The sequence below is a fragment of the Saccoglossus kowalevskii genome, chromosome 6, assembly GCF_978046115.1.
Source record: "Saccoglossus kowalevskii chromosome 6, keSacKowa6.1, whole genome shotgun sequence".
NCBI classification, from domain to species: Eukaryota; Metazoa; Hemichordata; class Enteropneusta; family Harrimaniidae; genus Saccoglossus; species Saccoglossus kowalevskii.
The window spans coordinates 3,587,597-3,614,091 of NC_140646.1; positions in this window are offsets into that span (position 1 = coordinate 3,587,597).

The window sequence follows — 26,495 nt, forward strand, 5'->3', positions numbered from 1 at the left end:
ACAGGGATCTTAGAACTGAAAACGTATAGATGCATACAGTGATCTTAGAACTGAACACGTATAGATGCATACAGTGATCTTAGAACTGAACACGTATAGATGCATACAGTTATCTTAGATCTGAACACGTATAGATGCATACAGGAATCTTAGAACTGAACACGTATAGATGCATACAGTGATCTTAGAACTGAACACGTATAGATGCATATATTGATCTTAGATCTGAACACGTATAGATGCATACAGGGATCTTAGAACTGAACACGTATAGATGCTATAGTGATCTTAGAACAGAACACGTATAGATGCATACAGTGATCTTAGAACTGAACACGTATAGATGCATATAGTGATCTTAGAACTGAACATGTATAGATGCATACAGTGATCTTAGAACTGAACACGTATAGATGCATATAGTGATCTTAGAACTGAACACATATCGATGCATACAGTGATCTTAGAACTGAACACATACAGATGCATACAGTGATCTTAGAACTGAACACGTATAGATGCATATAGTGATCTTAGAACTGAACACGTATAGATGCATATAGTGATCTTAGAACTGAACACGTATAGATGCATATAGTGATCTTAGAACTGAACACGTATAGATGCATACAGTGATCTTAGAACTGAACACATATAGATGCATATAGTGATCTTAGATCTGAACACGTATAGATGCATACAGGGATCTTAGAACTGAAAACGTATAGATGCATATAGTGATCTTAGAACTGAACACGTATAGATGCATATAGTGATCTTAGATCTGAACACGTATAGATGCATACAGGGATCTTAGAACTGAAAACGTATAGATGCATACAGTGATCTTAGAACTGAACACGTATAGATGCATATAGTGATCTTAGAACTGAACAAGTATAGATGCATATAGTGATCTTAGAACTGAACACATATAGATGCATATAGTGATCTTAGAACTGAACACGTATAGATGCATATAGTGATCTTAGAACTGAACACGTATAGATGCATATAGTGATCTTAGAACTGAACACGTATAGATGCATACAGTTATCTTAGATCTGAACACGTATAGATGCATACAGGGATCTTAGAACTGAACACGTATAGATGCATACAGTGATCTTAGAACTGAACACGTATAGATGCATATAGTGATCCTAGAACTGAACATGTATAGATGCATATAGTGATCTTAGAACTGAACACGTATAGATGCATATAGTGATCTTAAAACTGAACACGTATAGATGCATACAGTGATCTTAGAACTGAACACGTATAGATGCATACAGTGATCTTAGAACTGAACACGTATAGATGCATACAGTGATCTTAGAACTGAACACGTATAGATGCATATAGTGATCTTTGAACTGAACACGTAGATGCATATAGTGATCTTAGAACTGAACACGTATAGATGCATATAGTGATCCTAGAACTGAACACGTATAGATGCATATAGTGATCTTAGAACTGAACACGTATAGATGCATATAGTGATCTTAGAACTGAACACGTATAGATGCATACAGTGATCTTAGAACTGAACACGTATAGATGCATATAGTGATCTTAGAACTGAACACGTATAGATGCATACAGTGATCTTAGAACTGAACACGTATAGATGCATATAGTGATCTTAGAACTGAACACGTATAGATGCATACAGTGATCTTAAAACTGAACACGTATAGATGCATACAGTTATCTTAGATCTGAACACGTATAGATGCATACAGGGATCTTAGAATTGAACACGTATAGATGCATACAGTGATCTTAGAACTGAACACGTATAGATGCATATAGTGATCTTAGATCTGAACACGTATAGATGCATACAGGGTTCTTAGAACTGAACACGTATAGATGCTATAGTGATCTTAGAACTGAACACGTATAGATGCATATAGTGATCTTAGAACTGAACACGTATAGATGCATATAGTGATCTTAGAACTGAACACATATAGATGCATATAGTGATCTTAGAACTGAACGCGTATAGATGCATATAGTGATCTTAGAACTGAACACGTATAGATGCATATAGTGATCTTAGAACTGAACACATATAGATGCATATAGTGATCTTAGAACTGAACGCGTATAGATGCATATAGTGATCTTAGAACTGAACACGTATAGATGCATATAGTGATCTTAGAATTGAACACGTATAGATGCATACAGTGATCTTAGAACTGAACACGTATAGATGCATATAGTGATCTTAGAACTGAACACGTATAGATGCATACAGTGATCTTAGAACTGAACACGTATAGATGCATATAGTGATCTTAGAACTGAACACGTATAGATGCATATAGTGATCTTAGAACTGAACACATATAGATGCATATAGTAATCTTAGAACTGAACAGGTATATATGCATACAGTGATCTTAGAACTGAACACGTATAGATGCATACAGTGATCTTAGAACTCAACACGTATAGATGCATACAGTGATCTTTGAACTGAACACGTATAGATGCATATATTGATCTTAGAACTGAACACATATAGATGCACATAGTAATCTTAGAACTGAACAGGTATATATGCATACAGTGATCTTATAACTGAACACGTATAGATGCATACAGTGATCTTAGAACTGAACATGTATAGATGCATACAGTGATCTTTGAACTGAACACGTACAGATGCATACAGTGATCTTAGAACTGAACACGTATAGATGCATATAGTGATCTTAGAACTTAACACGTATAGATGCATATAGTGATCTTAGAACTGAACACATATAGATGCATACAGTGATCTTAGAACAGAACACGTAGATGCATATTGTGATCTTAGAACTGAATACGTATAGATGCATATAGTGATCCTAGAACTGAACACGTATAGATGCATATAGTGATCTTAGAACTGAACACGTATAGATGCATACAGTGATCTTAGAACTGAACACGTATAGATGCATATAGTGATCTTAGAACTGAACACATATAGATGCATATAGTGATCTTAGAACTGAACACGTATAGATGCATATAGTGATCTTAGAACTGAACACGTATAGATGCATACAGGGATCTTAGAACTGAACACGTATAGATGCATACAGTGATCTTAGAACTGAACACGTATAGATGCATATAGTGATCTTAGAACTGAACACGTGTAGATGCATATAGTGATCTTAGAACTGAACACATATAGATGCATACAGGGATCTTAGAACTGAACACGTATAGATGCATACAGTGATCTTAGAACTGAACACGTATAGATGCATATAGTGATCTTAGAACTGAACACGTATAGATGCATATAGTGATCTTAGAACTGAACACGTATAGATGCATACAGGGATCTTAGAACAGAACACGTATAGATGCATATAGTGATCTTAGAACTGAACACGTGTAGATGCATATAGTAATCTTAGAACTGAACAGGTATATATGCATACAGTGATCTTAGAACTGAACACGTATATATGCATACAGTGATCTTAGAACTCAACACGTATAGATGCATACAGTGATCTTTGAACTGAACACGTATAGATGCATACAGTGATCTTAGAACTGAACACGTATAGATGCATACAGTGATCTTTGAACTGAACACGTATAGATGCATACAGTGATCTTAGAACTGAACACGTATAGATGCATAGAGTGATCTTAGAACTGAACACGTATAGATGCATATAGTGATCATAGAACTGAACACGTATAGATGCATATAGTGATCTTAGAACTGAACACATATAGATGCATACAGTGATCTTAGAACTGAACACGTAGATGCATATAGTGATCTTAGAACTGAACACGTATAAATGCATATAGTGATCTTAGAACTGAACACGTATAGATGCATATAGTGATCTTAGAACTGAACACGTATAGATGCATAAAGTGATCTTAGAACTGAACACGTATAGATGCATATAGTGATCTTGGAACTGAACACGTATAGATGCATATAGTGATCTTAGAACTGAACACGTATAGATGCATACAGTGATCTTAGAACTGAACACGTATAGATGCGTATAGTGATCTTAGAACTGAACACGTATAGATGCATACAGTTATCTTAGATCTGAACACGTATAGATGCATACAGGGATCTTAGAACTGAACACGTATAGATGCATATAGTGATCTTAGAACTGAACACGTATAGATGCATATAGTGATCTTAGAACTGAACACGTATAGATGCATACAGGGATCTTAGAACTGAACACGTATAGATGCATATAGTGATCTTAGAACTGAACACGTGTAGATGCATATAGTAATCTTAGAACTGAACAGGTATATATGCATACAGTGATCTTAGAACTGAACACGTATAGATGCATACAGTGATCTTAGAACTCAACACGTATAGATGCATACAGTGATCTTTGAACTGAACACGTATAGATGCATACAGTGATCTTAGAACTGAACACGTATAGATGCATACAGTGATCTTTGAACTGAACACGTATAGATGCATACAGTGATCTTAGAACTGAACACGTATAGATGCATAGAGTGATCTTAGAACTGAACACGTATAGATGCATATAGTGATCATAGAACTGAACACGTATAGATGCATATAGTGATCTTAGAACTGAACACATATAGATGCATACAGTGATCTTAGAACTGAACACGTAGATGCATATAGTGATCTTAGAACTGAACACGTATAAATGCATATAGTGATCTTAGAACTGAACACGTATAGATGCATATAGTGATCTTAGAACTGAACACGTATAGATGCATACAGTGATCTTAGAACTGAACACGTATAGATGCATATAGTGATCTTGGAACTGAACACGTATAGATGCATATAGTGATCTTAGAACTGAACACGTATAGATGCATACAGTGATCTTAGAACTGAACACGTATAGATGCATATAGTGATCTTAGAACTGAACACGTATAGATGCATACAGTTATCTTAGATCTGAACACGTATAGATGCATACAGGGATCTTAGAACTGAACACGTATAGATGCATACAGTGATCTTAGAACTGAACACGTATAGATGCATACATTTATCTTATATCTGAACACGTATAGATGCATACAGGGATCTTAGGACTGAACACGTATAGATGCATACAGTGATCTTAGAACTGAACACGTATAGATGCATATAGTGATCTTAGATCTGAACACGTGTAGATGCATACAGGGATCTTAGAACTGAACACGTATAGATGCTATAGTAATCTTAGAACTGAACACGTATAGATGCATACAGTGATCTTAGAACTGAACACATATAGATGCATATAGTGACCTTAGAACTGAACACGTATAGATGCATACAGTGATCTTAGAACTGAACACGTATAGATGCATATAGTGATCTTAGAACTGAACACGTATAGATGCATACAGTGATCTTAGAACTGAACACATATAGATGCATATAGTGACCTTAGAACTGAACACGTATAGATGCATACAGTGATCTTAGAACTGAACACATATAGATGCATACAGTGATCTTAGAACTGAACACGTATAGATGCATATAGTGATCTTAGAACTGAACACGTAGATGCATATAGTGATCTTAGAACTGAACACGTAGAGATGCATATAGTGATCCTAGAACTGAACACGTATAGATGCATATAGTGATCTTAGAACTGAACACGTATAGATGCATATAGTGATCTTTGAACTGAACACGTATAGATGCATACAGTGATCTTAGAACTGAACACGTATAGATGCATATAGTGATCTTGGAACTGAACACGTATAGATGCATATAGTGATCTTAGAACTGAACACGTATAGATGCATACAGTGATCTTAGAACTGAACACGTATAGATGCATATAGTGATCTTAGAACTGAACACGTATAGATGCATACAGTGATCTTAGAACTGAACACGTATAGATGCATACAGTTATCTTAGATCTGAACACGTATAGATGCATACAGGGATCTTAGAACTGAACACGTATAGATGCATACAGTGATCTTAGAACTGAACACGTATAGATGCATATAGTGATCTTAGATCTGAACACGTATAGATGCATACAGGGATCTTAGAACTGAACACGTATAGATGCTATAGTGATCTTTGAACTGAACACGTATAGATGCATATAGTGATCTTAGAACTGAACACATATAGATGCACATAGTAATCTTAGAACTGAACAGGTATATATGCATACAGTGATCTTATAACTGAACACGTATAGATGCATACAGTGATCTTAGAACTGAACATGTATAGATGCATACAGTGATCTTTGAACTGAACACGTACAGATGCATACAGTGATCTTAGAACTGAACACGTATAGATGCATATAGTGATCTTAGAACTGAACACGTATAGATGCATATAGTGATCTTAGAACTGAACACGTATAGATGCATATAGTGATCTTAGAACTGAACACGTATAGATGCATATAGTGATCTTAGAACTGAACACGTATAGATGCATACAGGGATCTTAGAACTGAACACGTATAGATGCATACAGTGATCTTAGAACTGAACACGTATAGATGCATATAGTGATCTTAGAACTGAACACGTGTAGATGCATATAGTGATCTTAGAACTGAACACATATAGATGCATATAGTAATCTTAGAACTGAACAGGTATATATGCATACAGTGATCTTAGAACTGAACACGTATAGATGCATACAGTGATCTTAGAACTCAACACGTATAGATGCATACAGTGATCTTTGAACTGAACACGTATAGATGCATACAGTGATCTTAGAACTGAACACGTATAGATGCATACAGTGATCTTTGAACTGAACACGTATAGATGCATACAGGGATCTTAGAACTGAACACGTATAGATGCTATAGTGATCTTTGAACTGAACACGTATAGATGCATATATTGATCTTAGAACTGAACACATATAGATGCACATAGTAATCTTAGAACTGAACAGGTATATATGCATACAGTGATCTTATAACTGAACACGTATAGATGCATACAGTGATCTTAGAACTGAACATGTATAGATGCATACAGTGATCTTTGAACTGAACACGTACAGATGCATACAGTGATCTTAGAACTGAACACGTATAGATGCATATAGTGATCTTAGAACTGAACACGTATAGATGCATATAGTGATCTTAGAACTGAACACATATAGATGCATACAGTGATCTTAGAACTGAACACGTAGATGCATATTGTGATCTTAGAACTGAATACGTATAGATGCATATAGTGATCCTAGAACTGAACACGTATAGATGCATATAGTGATCTTAGAACTGAACACGTATAGATGCATACAGTGATCTTAGAACTGAACACGTATAGATGCATATAGTGATCTTAGAACTGAACACATATAGATGCATATAGTGATCTTAGAACTGAACACGTATAGATGCATATAGTGATCTTAGAACTGAACACGTATAGATGCATACAGGGATCTTAGAACTGAACACGTATAGATGCATACAGTGATCTTAGAACTGAACACGTATAGATGCATACAGGGATCTTAGAACTGAACACGTATAGATGCATACAGTGATCTTAGAACTGAACACGTACAGATGCATATAGTGATCTTAGAACTGAACACGTATAGATGCATATAGTGATCTTAGAACTGAACACGTATAGATGCATACAGGGATCTTAGAACTGAACACGTATAGATGCATATAGTGATCTTAGAACTGAACACGTGTAGATGCATATAGTAATCTTAGAACTGAACAGGTATATATGCATACAGTGATCTTAGAACTGAACACGTATAGATGCATACAGTGATCTTAGAACTCAACACGTATAGATGCATACAGTGATCTTTGAACTGAACACGTATAGATGCATACAGTGATCTTAGAACTGAACACGTATAGATGCATACAGTGATCTTTGAACTGAACACGTATAGATGCATACAGTGATCTTAGAACTGAACACGTATAGATGCATAGAGTGATCTTAGAACTGAACACGTATAGATGCATATAGTGATCATAGAACTGAACACGTATAGATGCATATAGTGATCTTAGAACTGAACACATATAGATGCATACAGTGATCTTAGAACTGAACACGTAGATGCATATAGTGATCTTAGAACTGAACACGTATAAATGCATATAGTGATCTTAGAACTGAACACGTATAGATGCATATAGTGATCTTAGAACTGAACACGTATAGATGCATACAGTGATCTTAGAACTGAACACGTATAGATGCATATAGTGATCTTGGAACTGAACACGTATAGATGCATATAGTGATCTTAGAACTGAACACGTATAGATGCATACAGTGATCTTAGAACTGAACACGTATAGATGCATATAGTGATCTTAGAACTGAACACGTATAGATGCATACAGTTATCTTAGATCTGAACACGTATAGATGCATACAGGGATCTTAGAACTGAACACGTATAGATGCATACAGTGATCTTAGAACTGAACACGTATAGATGCATACATTTATCTTATATCTGAACACGTATAGATGCATACAGGGATCTTAGGACTGAACACGTATAGATGCATACAGTGATCTTAGAACTGAACACGTATAGATGCATATAGTGATCTTAGATCTGAACACGTGTAGATGCATACAGGGATCTTAGAACTGAACACGTATAGATGCTATAGTAATCTTAGAACTGAACACGTATAGATGCATACAGTGATCTTAGAACTGAACACATATAGATGCATATAGTGACCTTAGAACTGAACACGTATAGATGCATACAGTGATCTTAGAACTGAACACGTATAGATGCATACAGTGATCTTAGAACTGAACACGTATAGATGCATATAGTGATCTTAGAACTGAACACGTAGATGCATATAGTGATCTTAGAACTGAACACGTATAGATGCATATAGTGATCCTAGAACTGAACACGTATAGATGCATATAGTGATCTTAGAACTGAACACGTATAGATGCATATAGTGATCTTAGAACTGAACACGTATAGATGCATACAGTGATCTTAGAACTGAAAACGTATAGATGCATATAGTGATCTTGGAACTGAACACGTATAGATGCATATAGTGATCTTAGAACTGAACACGTATAGATGCATACCGTGATCTTAGAACTGAACACGTATAGATGCATATAGTGATCTTAGAACTGAACACGTATAGATGCATACAGTGATCTTAGAACTGAACACGTATAGATGCATACAGTTATCTTAGATCTGAACACGTATAGATGCATACAGGGATCATAGAACTGAACACGTATAGATGCATACAGTGATCTTAGAACTGAACACGTATAGATGCATATAGTGATCTTAGATCTGAACACGTATAGATGCATACAGGGATCTTAGAACTGAACACGTATAGATGCTATAGTGATCTTAGAACTGAACACGTATAGATGCATACAGTGATCTTAGAACTGAACACGTATAGATGCATATAGTAATCTTAGAACTGAACACGTATAGATGCATACAGTGATCTTAGAACTGAACACGTATAGATGCATATAGTGATCTTAGAACTGAACACATATCGATGCATACAGTGATCTTAGAACTGAACACATACAGATGCATACAGTGATCTTAGAACTGAACACGTATAGATGCATATAGTGATCTTAGAACTGAACACGTCTAGATGCATATAGTGATCTTAGAACTGAACACGTAGATGCATATAGTGATCTTAGAACTGAACACGTATAGATGCATATAGTGATCCTAGAACTGAACACGTATAGATGCATATAGTGATCTTAGAAATGAACACGTATAGATGCATACAGTGATCTTAGAACTGAACACGTATAGATGCATATATTGATCTTAGAAATGAACACGTATAGATGCATATAGTGATCTTAGAACTGAACACGTATAGATGCATATAGTGATCTTAGAACTGAACACGTATAGATGCATATAGTGATCTTAGAACTGAACACGTATAGATGCATATAGTGATCTTAGAACTGAACACGTATAGATGCATACAGGGATCTTAGAACTGAACACGTATAGATGCATACAGTGATCTTAGAACTGAACACGTATAGATGCATATAGTGATCTTAGAACTGAACACGTGTAGATGCATATAGTGATCTTAGAACTGAACACATATAGATGCATACAGTGATCTTAGAACTGAACACGTAGATGCATATAGTGATCTTAGAACTGAACACGTATAGATGCATATAGTGATCCTAGAACTGAACACGTATAGATGCTTATAGTGATCTTAAAACTGAACACGTATAGATGCATATAGTGATCTTAGAACTGAACACGTATAAATGCATATAGTGATCTTAGAACTGAACACGTATAGATGCATATAGTGATCTTAGAACTGAACACGTATAGATGCATACAGTGATCTTAGAACTGAACACGTATAGATGCATACAGTGATCTTAGAACTGAACACGTATAGATGCATATAGTGATCTTAGAACTGAACACGTATAGATGCATACAGTTATCTTAGATCTGAACACGTATAGATGCATACAGGGATCTTAGAACTGAACACGTATAGATGCATACAGTGATCTTAGAACTGGACACGTATAGATGCATACATTTATCTTATATCTGAACACGTATAGATGCATACAGGGATCTTAGGACTGAACACGTATAGATGCATACAGTTATCTTAGAACTGAACACGTATAGATGCATATAGTGATCTTAGATCTGAACACGTGTAGATGCATACAGGGATCTTAGAACTGAACACGTATAGATGCTATAGTAATCTTAGAACTGAACACGTATAGATGCATACAGTGATCTTAGAACTGAACACATATAGATGCATATAGTGACCTTAGAACTGAACACGTATAGATGCATACAGTGATCTTAGAACTGAACACGTATAGATGCATACAGTGATCTTAGAACTGAACACGTATAGATGCATATAGTGATCTTAGAACTGAACACGTAGATGCATATAGTGATCTTAGAACTGAACACGTATAGATGCATATAGTGATCCTAGAACTGAACACGTATAGATGCATATAGTGATCTTAGAACTGAACACGTATAGATGCATATAGTGATCTTAGAACTGAACACGTATAGATGCATACAGTGATCTTAGAACTGAAAACGTATAGATGCATATAGTGATCTTGGAACTGAACACGTATAGATGCATATAGTGATCTTAGAACTGAACACGTATAGATGCATACCGTGATCTTAGAACTGAACACGTATAGATGCATATAGTGATCTTAGAACTGAACACGTATAGATGCATACAGTGATCTTAGAACTGAACACGTATAGATGCATACAGTTATCTTAGATCTGAACACGTATAGATGCATACAGGGATCATAGAACTGAACACGTATAGATGCATACAGTGATCTTAGAACTGAACACGTATAGATGCATATAGTGATCTTAGATCTGAACACGTATAGATGCATACAGGGATCTTAGAACTGAACACGTATAGATACTATAGTGATCTTAGAACTGAACACGTATAGATGCATACAGTGATCTTAGAACTGAACACGTATAGATGCATATAGTGATCTTAGAACTGAACACGTATAGATGCATACAGTGATCTTAGAACTGAACACGTATAGATGCATATAGTGATCTTAGAACTGAACACATATCGATGCATACAGTGATCTTAGAACTGAACACATACAGATGCATACAGTGATCTTAGAACTGAACACGTATAGATGCATATAGTGATCTTAGAACTGAACACGTATAGATGCATATAGTGATCTTAGAACTGAACATGTAGATGCATATAGTGATCTTAGAACTGAACACGTATAGATGCATATAGTGATCCTAGAACTGAACACGTATAGATGCATATAGTGATCTTAGAACTGAACACGTATAGATGCATACAGTGATCTTAGAACTGAACACGTATAGATGCATATATTGATCTTAGAACTGAACACGTATAGATGCATATAGTGATCTTAGAACTGAACACGTATAGATGCATATAGTGATCTTAGAACTGAACACGTATAGATGCATATAGTGATCTTAGAACTGAACACGTATAGATGCATACAGTGATCTTAGAACTGAACACGTACAGATGCATACAGTGATCTTAGAACTGAACACGTATAGATGCATATAGTGATCTTAGAACTGAACACATATAGATGCACATAGTAATCTTAGAACTGAACAGGTATATATGCATACAGTGATCTTATAACTGAACACGTATAGATGCATACAGTGATCTTAGAACTGAACATGTATACATGCATACAGTGATCTTAGAACTGAACACGTATAGATGCATATAGTGATCTTAGAACTGAACACGTATAGATGCATATAGTGATCTTAGAACTGAACACATATAGATGCATACAGTGATCTTAGAACTGAACACGTAGATGCATATAGTGATCTTAGAACTGAATACGTATAGATGCATATTGTGATCCTAGAACTGAACACGTATAGATGCATATAGTGATCTTAGAACTGAACACGTATAGATGCATACAGTGATCTTAGAACTGAACACGTATAGATGCATATAGTGATCTTAGAACTGAACACGTATAGATGCATATAGTGATCTTAGAACTGAACACGTATAGATGCATATAGTGATCTTAGAACTGAACACGTATAGATGCATACAGGGATCTTAGAACTGAACACGTATAGATGCATACAGTGATCTTAGAACTGAACACGTATAGATGCATATAGTGATCTTAGAACTGAACACGTGTAGATGCATATAGTGATCTTAGAACTGAACACATATAGATGCATATAGTAATCTTAGAACTGAACAGGTATATATGCATACAGTGATCTTAGAACTGAACACGTATAGATGCATACAGTGATCTTAGAACTCAACACGTATAGATGCATACAGTGATCTTTGAACTGAACACGTATAGATGCATACAGTGATCTTAGAACTGAACACGTATAGATGCATAAAGTGATCTTTGAACTGAACACGTATAGATGCATACAGTGATCTTAGAACTGAACACGTATAGATGCATAGAGTGATCTTAGAACTGAACACGTATAGATGCATATAGTGATCATAGAACTGAACACGTATAGATGCATATAGTGATCTTAGAACTGAACACATATAGATGCATACAGTGATCTTAGAACTGAACACGTAGATGCATATAGTGATCTTAGAACTGAACACGTATAGATGCATATAGTGATCCTAGAACTGAACACGTATAGATGCTTATAGTGATCTTAGAACTGAACACGTATAGATGCATATAGTGATCTTAGAACTGAACACGTATAAATGCATATAGTGATCTTAGAACTGAACACGTATAGATGCATATAGTGATCTTAGAACTGAACACGTATAGATGCATACAGTGATCTTAGAACTGAACACGTATAGATGCATATAGTGATCTTGGAACTGAACACGTATAGATGCATATAGTGATCTTAGAACTGAACACGTATAGATGCATACAGTGATCTTAGAACTGAACACGTATAGATGCATATAGTGATCTTAGAACTGAACACGTATAGATGCATACAGTTATCTTAGATCTGAACACGTATAGATGCATACAGGGATCTTAGAACTGAACACGTATAGATGCATACAGTGATCTTAGAACTGAACACGTTTAGATGCATACATTTATCTTATATCTGAACACGTATAGATGCATACAGGGATCTTAGAACTGAACACGTATAGATGCATACAGTGATCTTAGAACTGAACACGTATAGTTGCATATAGTGATCTTAGATCTGAACACGTGTAGATGCATACAGGGATCTTAGAACTGAACACGTATAGATGCTATAGTAATCTTAGAACTGAACACGTATAGATGCATATAGTGATCTTAGAACTGAACACGTATAGATGCATACAGTGATCTTAGAACTGAACACGTATAGATGCATATAGTGATCTTGGAACTGAACACGTATAGATGCATATAGTGATCTTAGAACTGAACACGTATAGATGCATACAGTGATCTTAGAACTGAACACGTATAGATGCATATAGTGATCTTAGAACTGAACACGTATAGATGCATACAGTTATCTTAGATCTGAACACGTATAGATGCATACAGGGATCTTAGAACTGAACACGTATAGATGCATACAGTGATCTTAGAACTGAACACGTATAGATGCATACATTTATCTTATATCTGAACACGTATAGATGCATACAGGGATCTTAGGACTGAACACGTATAGATGCATACAGTGATCTTAGAACTGAACACGTATAGATGCATATAGTGATCTTAGATATTGAACACGTGTAGATGCATACAGGGATCTTAGAACTGAACACGTATAGATGCTATAGTAATCTTAGAACTGAACACGTATAGATGCATACAGTGATCTTAGAACTGAACACATATAGATGCATATAGTGACCTTAGAACTGAACACGTATAGATGCATACAGTGATCTTAGAACTGAACACGTATAGATGCATACAGTGATCTTAGAACTGAACACGTATAGATGCATATAGTGATCTTAGAACTGAACACGTAGATGCATATAGTGATCTTAGAACTGAACACGTATAGATGCATATAGTGATCCTAGAACTGAACACGTATAGATGCATATAGTGATCTTAGAACTGAACACGTATAGATGCATATAGTGATCTTAGAACTGAACACGTATAGATGCATACAGTGATCTTAGAACTGAAAACGTATAGATGCATATAGTGATCTTGGAACTGAACACGTATAGATGCATATAGTGATCTTAGAACTGAACACGTATAGATGCATACCGTGATCTTAGAACTGAACACGTATAGATGCATATAGTGATCTTAGAACTGAACACGTATAGATGCATACAGTGATCTTAGAACTGAACACGTATAGATGCATACAGTTATCTTAGATCTGAACACGTATAGATGCATACAGGGATCATAGAACTGAACACGTATAGATGCATACAGTGATCTTAGAACTGAACACGTATAGATGCATATAGTGATCTTAGATCTGAACACGTATAGATGCATACAGGGATCTTAGAACTGAACACGTATAGATGCTATAGTGATCTTAGAACTGAACACGTATAGATGCATACAGTGATCTTAGAACTGAACACGTATAGATGCATATAGTAATCTTAGAACTGAACACGTATAGATGCATACAGTGATCTTAGAACTGAACACGTATAGATGCATATAGTGATCTTAGAACTGAACACATATCGATGCATACAGTGATCTTAGAACTGAACACATACAGATGCATACAGTGATCTTAGAACTGAACACGTATAGATGCATATAGTGATCTTAGAACTGAACACATATAGATGCATATAGTGACCTTAGAACTGAACACGTATAGATGCATACAGTGATCTTAGAACTGAACACGTATAGATGCATACAGTGATCTTAGAACTGAACACGTATAGATGCATATAGTGATCTTAGAACTGAACACGTAGATGCATATAGTGATCTTAGAACTGAACACGTATAGATGCATATAGTGATCCTAGAACTGAACACGTATAGATGCATATAGTGATCTTAGAACTGAACACGTATAGATGCATATAGTGATCTTAGAACTGAACACGTATAGATGCATACAGTGATCTTAGAACTGAAAACGTATAGATGCATATAGTGATCTTGGAACTGAACACGTATAGATGCATATAGTGATCTTAGAACTGAACACGTATAGATGCATACAGTGATCTTAGAACTGAACACGTATAGATGCATATAGTGATCTTAGAACTGAACACGTATAGATGCATACAGTGATCTTAGAACTGAACACGTATAGATGCATACAGTTATCTTAGATCTGAACACGTATAGATGCATACAGGGATCTTAGAACTGAACACGTATAGATGCATACGGTGATCTTAGAACTGAACACGTATAGATGCATATAGTGATCTTAGATCTGAACACGTATAGATGCATACAGGGATCTTAGAACTGAACACGTATAGATGCTATAGTGATCTTAGAACTGAACACGTATAGATGCATACAGGGATCTTAGAACTGAACACGTATAGATGCATATAGTGATCTTAGAACTGAACACGTATAGATGCATATAGTGATCTTAGAACTGAACACATATCGATGCATACAGTGAGTGATCTTAGAACTGAACACATACAGATGCATACAGTGATCTTAGAACTGAACACGTATAGATGCATATAGTGATCTTAGAACTGAACACGTATAGATGCATATAGTGATCTTAGAACTGAACACGTATAGATGCATACAGTGATCTTAGAACTGAACACGTATAGATGCATATAGTGATCTTAGATCTAAACACGTATAGATGCATACAGGGATCTTAGAACTGAAAACGTATAGATGCATACAGTGATCTTAGAACTGAACACGTATAGATGCATATAGTGATCTTAGAACTGAACACGTATAGATGCATATAGTGATCATAGAACTGAACACATATAGATGCATATAGTGATCTTAGAACTGAACACGTATAGATGCATATAGTGATCTTAGAACTGAACACGTATAGATGCATATAGTGATCTTAGAACTGAACACATATAGATGCATATAGTGATCTTAGAACTGAACACGTATAGATGCATACAGTGATCTTAGAACTGAACACGTATAGATGCATATAGTGACCTTAGAACTGAACACGTATAGATGCATACAGTGATCTTAGAACTGAACACGTATAGATGCATACAGTGATCTTAGAACTGAACACGTATAGATGCATATAGTGATCTTAGAACTGAACACGTATAGATGCATATAGTGATCTTAGAACTGAACACGTATAGATGCATATAGTGATCTTAGAACTGAACACGTATAGATGCATACAGGGATCTTAGAACTGAACACGTATAGATGCATACAGTGATCTTAGAACTGAACACGTATAGATGCATATAGTGATCTTAGAACTGAACACGTGTAGATGCATATAGTGATCTTGGAACTGAACACGTATAGATGCATATAGTGATCTTAGAACTGAACACGTATAGATGCATACAGTGATCTTAGAACTGAACACGTATAGATGCATATAGTGATCTTAGAACTGAACACGTATAGATGCATACAGTGATCTTAGAACTGAACACGTATAGATGCATACAGTTATCTTAGATCTGAACACGTATAGATGCATACAGGGATCTTAGAACTGAACACGTATAGATGCATACGGTGATCTTAGAACTGAACACGTATAGATGCATATAGTGATCTTAGATCTGAACACGTATAGATGCATACAGGGATCTTAGAACTGAACACGTATAGATGCTATAGTGATCTTAGAATTGAACACGTATAGATGCATACAGTGATCTTAGAACTGAACACGTATAGATGCATATAGTGATCTTAGAACTGAACACGTATAGATGCATACAGTGATCTTAGAAATGAACACGTATAGATGCATATAGTGATCTTAGAACTGAACACGTATAGATGCATATAGTGATCTTAGAACTGAACACATATCGATGCATACAGTGAGTGATCTTAGAACTGAACACATACAGATGCATACAGTGATCTTAGAACTGAACACGTATAGATGCATATAGTGATCTTAGAACTGAACACGTATAGATGCATATAGTGATCTTAGAACTGAACACGTATAGATGCATACAGTGATCTTAGAACTGAACACGTATAGATGCATATAGTGATCTTAGATCTAAACACGTATAGATGCATACAGGGATCTTAGAACTGAAAACGTATAGATGCATACAGTGATCTTAGAACTGAACACGTATAGATGCATATAGTGATCTTAGAACTGAACACGTATAGATGCATATAGTGATCATAGAACTGAACACATATAGATGCATATAGTGATCTTAGAACTGAACACGTATAGATGCATATAGTGATCTTAGAACTGAACACGTATAGATGCATATAGTGATCTTAGAACTGAACACATATAGATGCATATAGTGATCTTAGAACTGAACACGTATAGATGCATACAGTGATCTTAGAACTGAACACGTATAGATGCATATAGTGACCTAAGAACTGAACACGTATAGATGCATACAGTGATCTTAGAACTGAAAACGTATAGATGCATACAGTGATCTTAGAACTGAACACGTATAGATGCATATAGTGATCTTAGAACTGAACACGTATAGATGCATATAGTGATCTTAGAACTGAACACGTATAGATGCATATAGTGATCTTAGAACTGAACACGTATAGATGCATACAGGGATCTTAGAACTGAACACGTATAGATGCATACAGTGATCTTAGAACTGAACACGTATAGATGCATATAGTGATCTTAGAACTGAACACGTGTAGATGCATATAGTGATCTTAGAACTGAACACATATAGATGCATACAGGGATCTTAGAACTGAACACGTATAGATGCATACAGTGATCTTAGAACTGAACACGTATAGATGCATATAGTGATCTTAGAACTGAACACGTATAGATGCATATAGTGATCTTAGAACTGAACACGTATAGATGCATACAGGGATCTTAGAACTGAACACGTATAGATGCATATAGTGATCTTAGAACTGAACACGTGTAGATGCATATAGTAATCTTAGAACTGAACAGGTATATATGCATACAGTGATCTTAGAACTGAACACGTATAGATGCATACAGTGATCTTAGAACTCAACACGTATAGATGCATACAGCGATCTTTGAACTGAACACGTATAGATGCATACAGTGATCTTAGAACTGAACACGTATAGATGCATACAGTGATCTTTGAACTGAACGCGTATAGATGCATAGAGTGATCTTAGAACTGAACACGTATAGATGCATAGAGTGATCTTAGAACTGAACACGTATAGATGCATATAGTGATCATAGAACTGAACACGTATAGATGCATATAGTGATCTTAGAACTGAACACATATAGATGCATACAGTGATCTTAGAACTGAACACGTAGATGCATATAGTGATCTTAGAACTGAACACGTATATATGCATATAGTGATCCTAGAACTGAACACGTATAGATGCTTATAGTGATCTTAGAACTGAACACGTATAGATGCATATAGTTGTCTTAGAACTGAACACGTATAAATGCATATAGTGATCTTAGAACTGAACACGTATAGATGCATATAGTGATCTTAGAACTGAACACGTATAGATGCATACAGTGATCTTAGAACTGAACACGTATAGATGCATATAGTGATCTTGGAACTGAACACGTATAGATGCATATAGTGATCTTAGAACTGAACACGTATAGATGCATACAGTGATCTTAGAACTGAACACGTATAGATGCATATAGTGATCTTAGAACTGAACACGTATAGATGCATACAGTTATCTTAGATCTGAACACGTATAGATGCATACAGGGATCTTAGAACTGAACACGTATAGATGCATACAGTGATCTTAGAACTGAACACGTATAGATGCATACATTTATCTTATATCTGAACACGTATAGATGCATACAGGGATCTTAGGACTGAACACGTATAGATGCATACAGTGATCTTAGAACTGAACACGTATAGATGCATATAGTGATCTTAGATCTGAACACGTGTAGATGCATACAGGGATCTTAGAACTGAACACGTATAGATGCTATAGTAATCTTAGAACTGAACACGTATAGATGCATACAGTGATCTTAGAACTGAACACATATAGATGCATATAGTGACCTTAGAACTGAACACGTATAGATGCATACAGTGATCTTAGAACTGAACACGTATAGATGCATACAGTGATCTTAGAACTGAACACGTATAGATGCATATAGTGATCTTAGAACTGAACACGTAGATGCATATAGTGATCTTAGAACTGAACACGTATAGATGCATATAGTGATCTTGGAACTGAACACGTATAGATGCATATAGTGATCTTAGAACTGAACACGTATAGATGCATACCGTGATCTTAGAACTGAACACATATAGATGCATATAGTGATCTTAGAACTGAACACGTATAGATGCATATAGTGATCTTAGAACTGAACACGTATAGATGCATATAGTGATCTTAGAACTGAACACATATAGATGCATATAGTGATCTTAGAACTGAACACGTATAGATGCATACAGTGATCTTAGAACTGAACACGTATAGATGCATATAGTGACCTTAGAACTGAGCACGTATAGATGCATACAGTGATCTTAGAACTGAACACGTATAGATGCATACAGTGATCTTAGAACTGAACACGTATAGATGCATATAGTGATCTTAGAACTGAACACGTAGATGCATATAGTGATCTTAGAACTGAACACGTATAGATGCATACAGTGATCCTAGAACTGAACACGTATAGATGCATATAGTGATCTTAGAACTGAACACGTATAGATGCATATAGTGACCTTAGAACTGAACACGTATAGATGCATACAGTGATCTTAGAACTGAACACGTACAGATGCATACCGTGATCTTAGAACTGAACACGTATAGATGCATATAGTGATCTTAGAACTGAACACATATAGATGCACATAGTAATCTTAGAACTGAACAGGTATATATGCATACAGTGATCTTATAACTGAACACGTATAGATGCATACAGTGATCTTAGAACTGAACATGTATACATGCATACAGTGATCTTTGAACTGAACACGAATAGATGCATACAGTGATCTTAGAACTGAACACGTATAGATGCATATAGTGATCTTAGAACTGAACACGTATAGATGCATATAGTGATCTTAGAACTGAACACATATCGATGCATACAGTGAGTGATCTTAGAACTGAACACATACAGATGCATACAGTGATCTTAGAACTGAACACGTATAGATGCATATAGTGATCTTAGAACTGAACACGTATAGATGCATATAGTGATCTTAGAACTGAACACGTATAGATGCATACAGTGATCTTAGAACTGAACACGTATAGATGCATATAGTGATCTTAGATCTAAACACGTATAGATGCATACAGGGATCTTAGAACTGAAAACGTATAGATGCATACAGTGATCTTAGAACTGAACACGTATAGATGCATATAGTGATCTTAGAACTGAACACGTATAGATGCATATAGTGATCTTAGAACTGAACACATATAGATGCATATAGTGATCTTAGAACTGAACACGTATAGATGCATATAGTGATCTTAGAACTGAACACGTATAGATGCATATAGTGATCTTAGAACTGAACACATATAGATGCATATAGTGATCTTAGAACTGAACACGTATAGATGCATACAGTGATCTTAGAACTGAACACGTATAGATGCATATAGTGACCTTAGAACTGAACACGTATAGATGCATACAGTGATCTTAGAACTGAACACGTATAGATGCATACAGTGATCTTAGAACTGAACATGTATACATGCATACAGTGATCTTTGAACTGAACACGAATAGATGCATACAGTGATCTTAGAACTGAACACGTATAGATGCATATAGTGATCTTAGAACTGAACACGTATAGATGCATATAGTGATCTTAGAACTGAACACATATCGATGCATACAGTGAGTGATCTTAGAACTGAACACATACAGATGCATACAGTGATCTTAGAACTGAACACGTATAGATGCATATAGTGATCTTAGAACTGAACACGTATAGATGCATATAGTGATCTTAGAACTGAACACGTATAGATGCATACAGTGATCTTAGAACTGAACACGTATAGATGCATATAGTGATCTTAGATCTAAACACGTATAGATGCATACAGGGATCTTAGAACTGAAAACGTATAGATGCATACAGTGATCTTAGAACTGAACACGTATAGATGCATATAGTGATCTTAGAACTGAACACGTATAGATGCATATAGTGATCTTAGAACTGAACACATATAGATGCATATAGTGATCTTAGAACTGAACACGTATAGATGCATATAGTGATCTTAGAACTGAACACGTATAGATGCATATAGTGATCTTAGAACTGAACACATATAGATGCATATAGTGATCTTAGAACTGAACACGTATAGATGCATACAGTGATCTTAGAACTGAACACGTATAGATGCATATAGTGACCTTAGAACTGAACACGTATAGATGCATACAGTGATCTTAGAACTGAACACGTATAGATGCATACAGTGATCTTAGAACTGAACACGTATAGATGCATATAGTGATCTTAGAACTGAACACGTAGATGCATATAGTGATCTTAGAACTGAACACGTATAGATGCATATAGTGATCCTAGAACTGAACACGTATAGATGCATATAGTGATCTTAGAACTGAACACGTATAGATGCATATAGTGACCTTAGAACTGAACACGTATAGATGCATACAGTGATCTTAGAACTGAACACGTATAGATGCATACAGTGATCTTAGAACTAAACACGTATAGATGCATATAGTGATCTTAGAACTGAACACGTAGATGCATATAGTGATCTTAGAACTGAACACGTATAGATGCATATAGTGATCCTTGAACTGAACACGTATAGATGCATATAGTGATCTTAGAACTGAACACGTATAGATGCATATAGTGATCTTAGAACTGAACACGTATAGATGCATACAGTGATCTTAGAACTGAAAACGTATAGATGCATATAGTGATCTTGGAACTGAACACGTATAGATGCATATAGTGATCTTAGAACTGAACACGTATAGATGCATACAGTGATCTTAGAACTGAACACGTATAGATGCATATAGTGATCTTAGAACTGAACACGTATATATGCATACAGTGATCTTAGAACTGAACACGTATAGATGCATACAGTTATCTTAGATCTGAACACGTATAGATGCATACAGGGATCTTAGAACTGAACACGTATAGATGCATACAGTGATCTTAGAACTGAACACGTATAGATGCATATAGTGATCTTAGATCTGAACACGTATAGATGCATACAGGGATCTTAGAACTGAACACGTATAGATGCTATAGTGATCTTAGAACTGAACACGTATAGATGCATACAGTGATCTTAGAACTGAACACGTATAGATGCATATAGTGATCTTAGAACTGAACACGTATAGATGCATACAGTGATCTTAGAACTGAACACGTATAGATGCATATAGTGATCTTAGAACTGAACACGTATAGAAGCATATAGTGATCTTAGAACTGAACACATATCGATGCATACAGTGATCTTAGAACTGAACACATACAGATGCATACAGTGATCTTAGAACTGAACACGTACAGATGCATATAGTGATCTTAGAACTGAACACGTATAGATGCATATAGTGATCTTAGAACTGAACACGTATAGATGCATACAGTGATCTTAGAACTGAACACGTATAGATGCATATAGTGATCTTAGATCTAAACACGTATAGATGCATACAGGGATCTTAGAACTGAACACGTATAGATGCATATAGTGATCTTAGAACTGAACACGTATAGATGCTATAGTGATCTTAGAACTGAACATGTATAGATGCATACAGTGATCTTAGAACTGAACACGTATAGATGCATATAGTGATCTTAGAACTGAACACGTATAGATGCATACAGTGATCTTAGAACTGAACACGTATAGATGCATATAGTGATCTTAGAACTGAACACGTATAGATGCATATAGTGATCTTAGAACTGAACACATATCGATGCATACAGTGATCTTAGAACTGAACACATACAGATGCAAACAGTGATCTTAGAACTGAACACGTATAGATGCATATAGTGATCTTAGAACTGAACACGTATAGATGCATATAGTGATCTTAGAACTGAACACGTATAGATGCATACAGTGATCTTAGAACTGAACACGTATAGATGCATATAGTGATCTTAGATCTGAACACGTATAGATGCATACAGGGATCTTAGAACTGAAAACGTATAGATGCATACAGTGATCTTAGAACTGAACACGTATAGATGCATATAGTGATCTTAGAACTTAACACGTATAGATGCATATAGTGATCTTAGAACTGAACCCGTATAGATGCATATAGTGATCTTAGAACTGAACACATTTAGATGCACATAGTGATCTTAGAACTGAACAAGTATAGATGCATACAGTGATCTTAGAACTGAACACGTATAGATGCATACAGTGATCTTAGAACTGAACACGTATATATGCATATAGTGATCTTAGAACTGAACACATATAGATGCATAGAGTGATCTTAGAACTGAACACGTATAGATGCATACAGTGATCTTAGAACTGAACACGTATAGATGCATATAGTGACCTTAGAACTGAACACGTATATATGCATACATTGATCTTAGAACTGAACACGTATAGATGCATACAGTGATCTTAGAACTGAACACGTATAGATGCATATAGTGATCTTAGAACTGAACACGTAGATGCATATAGCGATCTTAGAACTGAACACGTATAGATGCATATAGTGATCCTAGAACTGAACACGTATAGATGCATATAGTGATCTTAGAACTGAACACGTATAGATGCATATAGTGATCTTAGAACTGAGCACGTATAGATGCATACAGTGATCTTAGAACTGAACACGTATAGATGCATATAGTGATCTTAGAACTGAACACGTATAGATGCATACAGTGATCTTAGAACTGAACACGTATAGATGCATATAGTGATCTTAGAACTGAACACGTATAGATGCATACAGTGATCTTAGAACTGAACACGTATAGATGCATACAGTTATCTTAGATCTGAACACGTATAGATGCATACAGGGATCTTAGAACTGAACACGTATAGATGCATACAGTGATCTTAGAACTGAACACGTATAGATGCATATAGTGACCTTAGAACTGAACACGTATATATGCATACATTGATCTTAGAACTGAACACGTATAGATGCATACAGTGATCTTAGAACTGAACACGTATAGATGCATATAGTGATCTTAGAACTGAACACGTAGATGCATATAGCGATCTTAGAACTGAACACGTATAGATGCATATAGTGATCCTAGAACTGAACACGTATAGATGCATATAGTGATCTTAGAACTGAACACGTATAGATGCATATAGTGATCTTAGAACTGAACACGTATAGATGCATACAGTGATCTTAGAACTGAACACGTATAGATGCATATAGTGATCTTAGAACTGAACACGTATAGATGCATACAGTGATCTTAGAACTGAACACGTATAGATGCATATAGTGATCTTAGAACTGAACACGTATAGATGCATACAGTGATCTTAGAACTGAACACGTATAGATGCATACAGTTATCTTAGATCTGAACACGTATAGATGCATACAGGGATCTTAGAACTGAACACGTATAGATGCATACAGTGATCTTAGAACTGAACACGTATAGATGCATATAGTGATCTTAGATCTGAAAACGTATAGATGCATACAGGGATCTTAGAACTGAACACGTATAGATGCTATAGTGATCTTAGAACTGAACACGTATAGATGCATACAGTGATCTTAGAACTGAACACGTATAGATGCATATAGTGATCTTAGAACTGAACACGTATAGATGCATACAGTGATCTTAGAACTGAACACGTATAGATGCATATAGTGATATTAGAACTGAACACGTATAGATGCATATAGTGATCTTAGAACTGAACACATATCGATGCATACAGTGATCTTAGAACTGAACACATACAGATGCATACAGTGATCTTAGAACTGAACACGTATAGATGCATATAGTGATCTTAGAACTGAACACGTATAGATGCATATAGTGATCTTAGAACTGAACACGTATAGATGCATACAGTGATCTTAGAACTGAACACGTATAGATGCATATAGTGATCTTAGATCTGAACACGTATAGATGCATACAGGGATGTTAGAACTGAAAACGTATAGATGCATACAGTGATCTTAGAACTGAACACGTATAGATGCATATAGTGATCTTAGAACTTAACACGTATAGATGCATATAGTGAGTGATCTTAGAACTGAACCCGTATAGATGCATATAGTGATCTTAGAACTGAACACATTTAGATGCATATAGTGATCTTAGAACTGAACACGTATAGATGCATACAGTGATCTTAGAACTGAACATGTATAGATGCATATAGTGACCTTAGAACTGAACACGTATAGATGCATACAGTGATCTTAGAACTGAACACGTATATATGCATACAGTGATCTTAGAACTGAACACATATAGATGCATATAGTGATCTTAGAACTGAACACGTATAGATGCATATAGTGATCTTAGAACTGAACACGTATAGATGCATATAGTGAT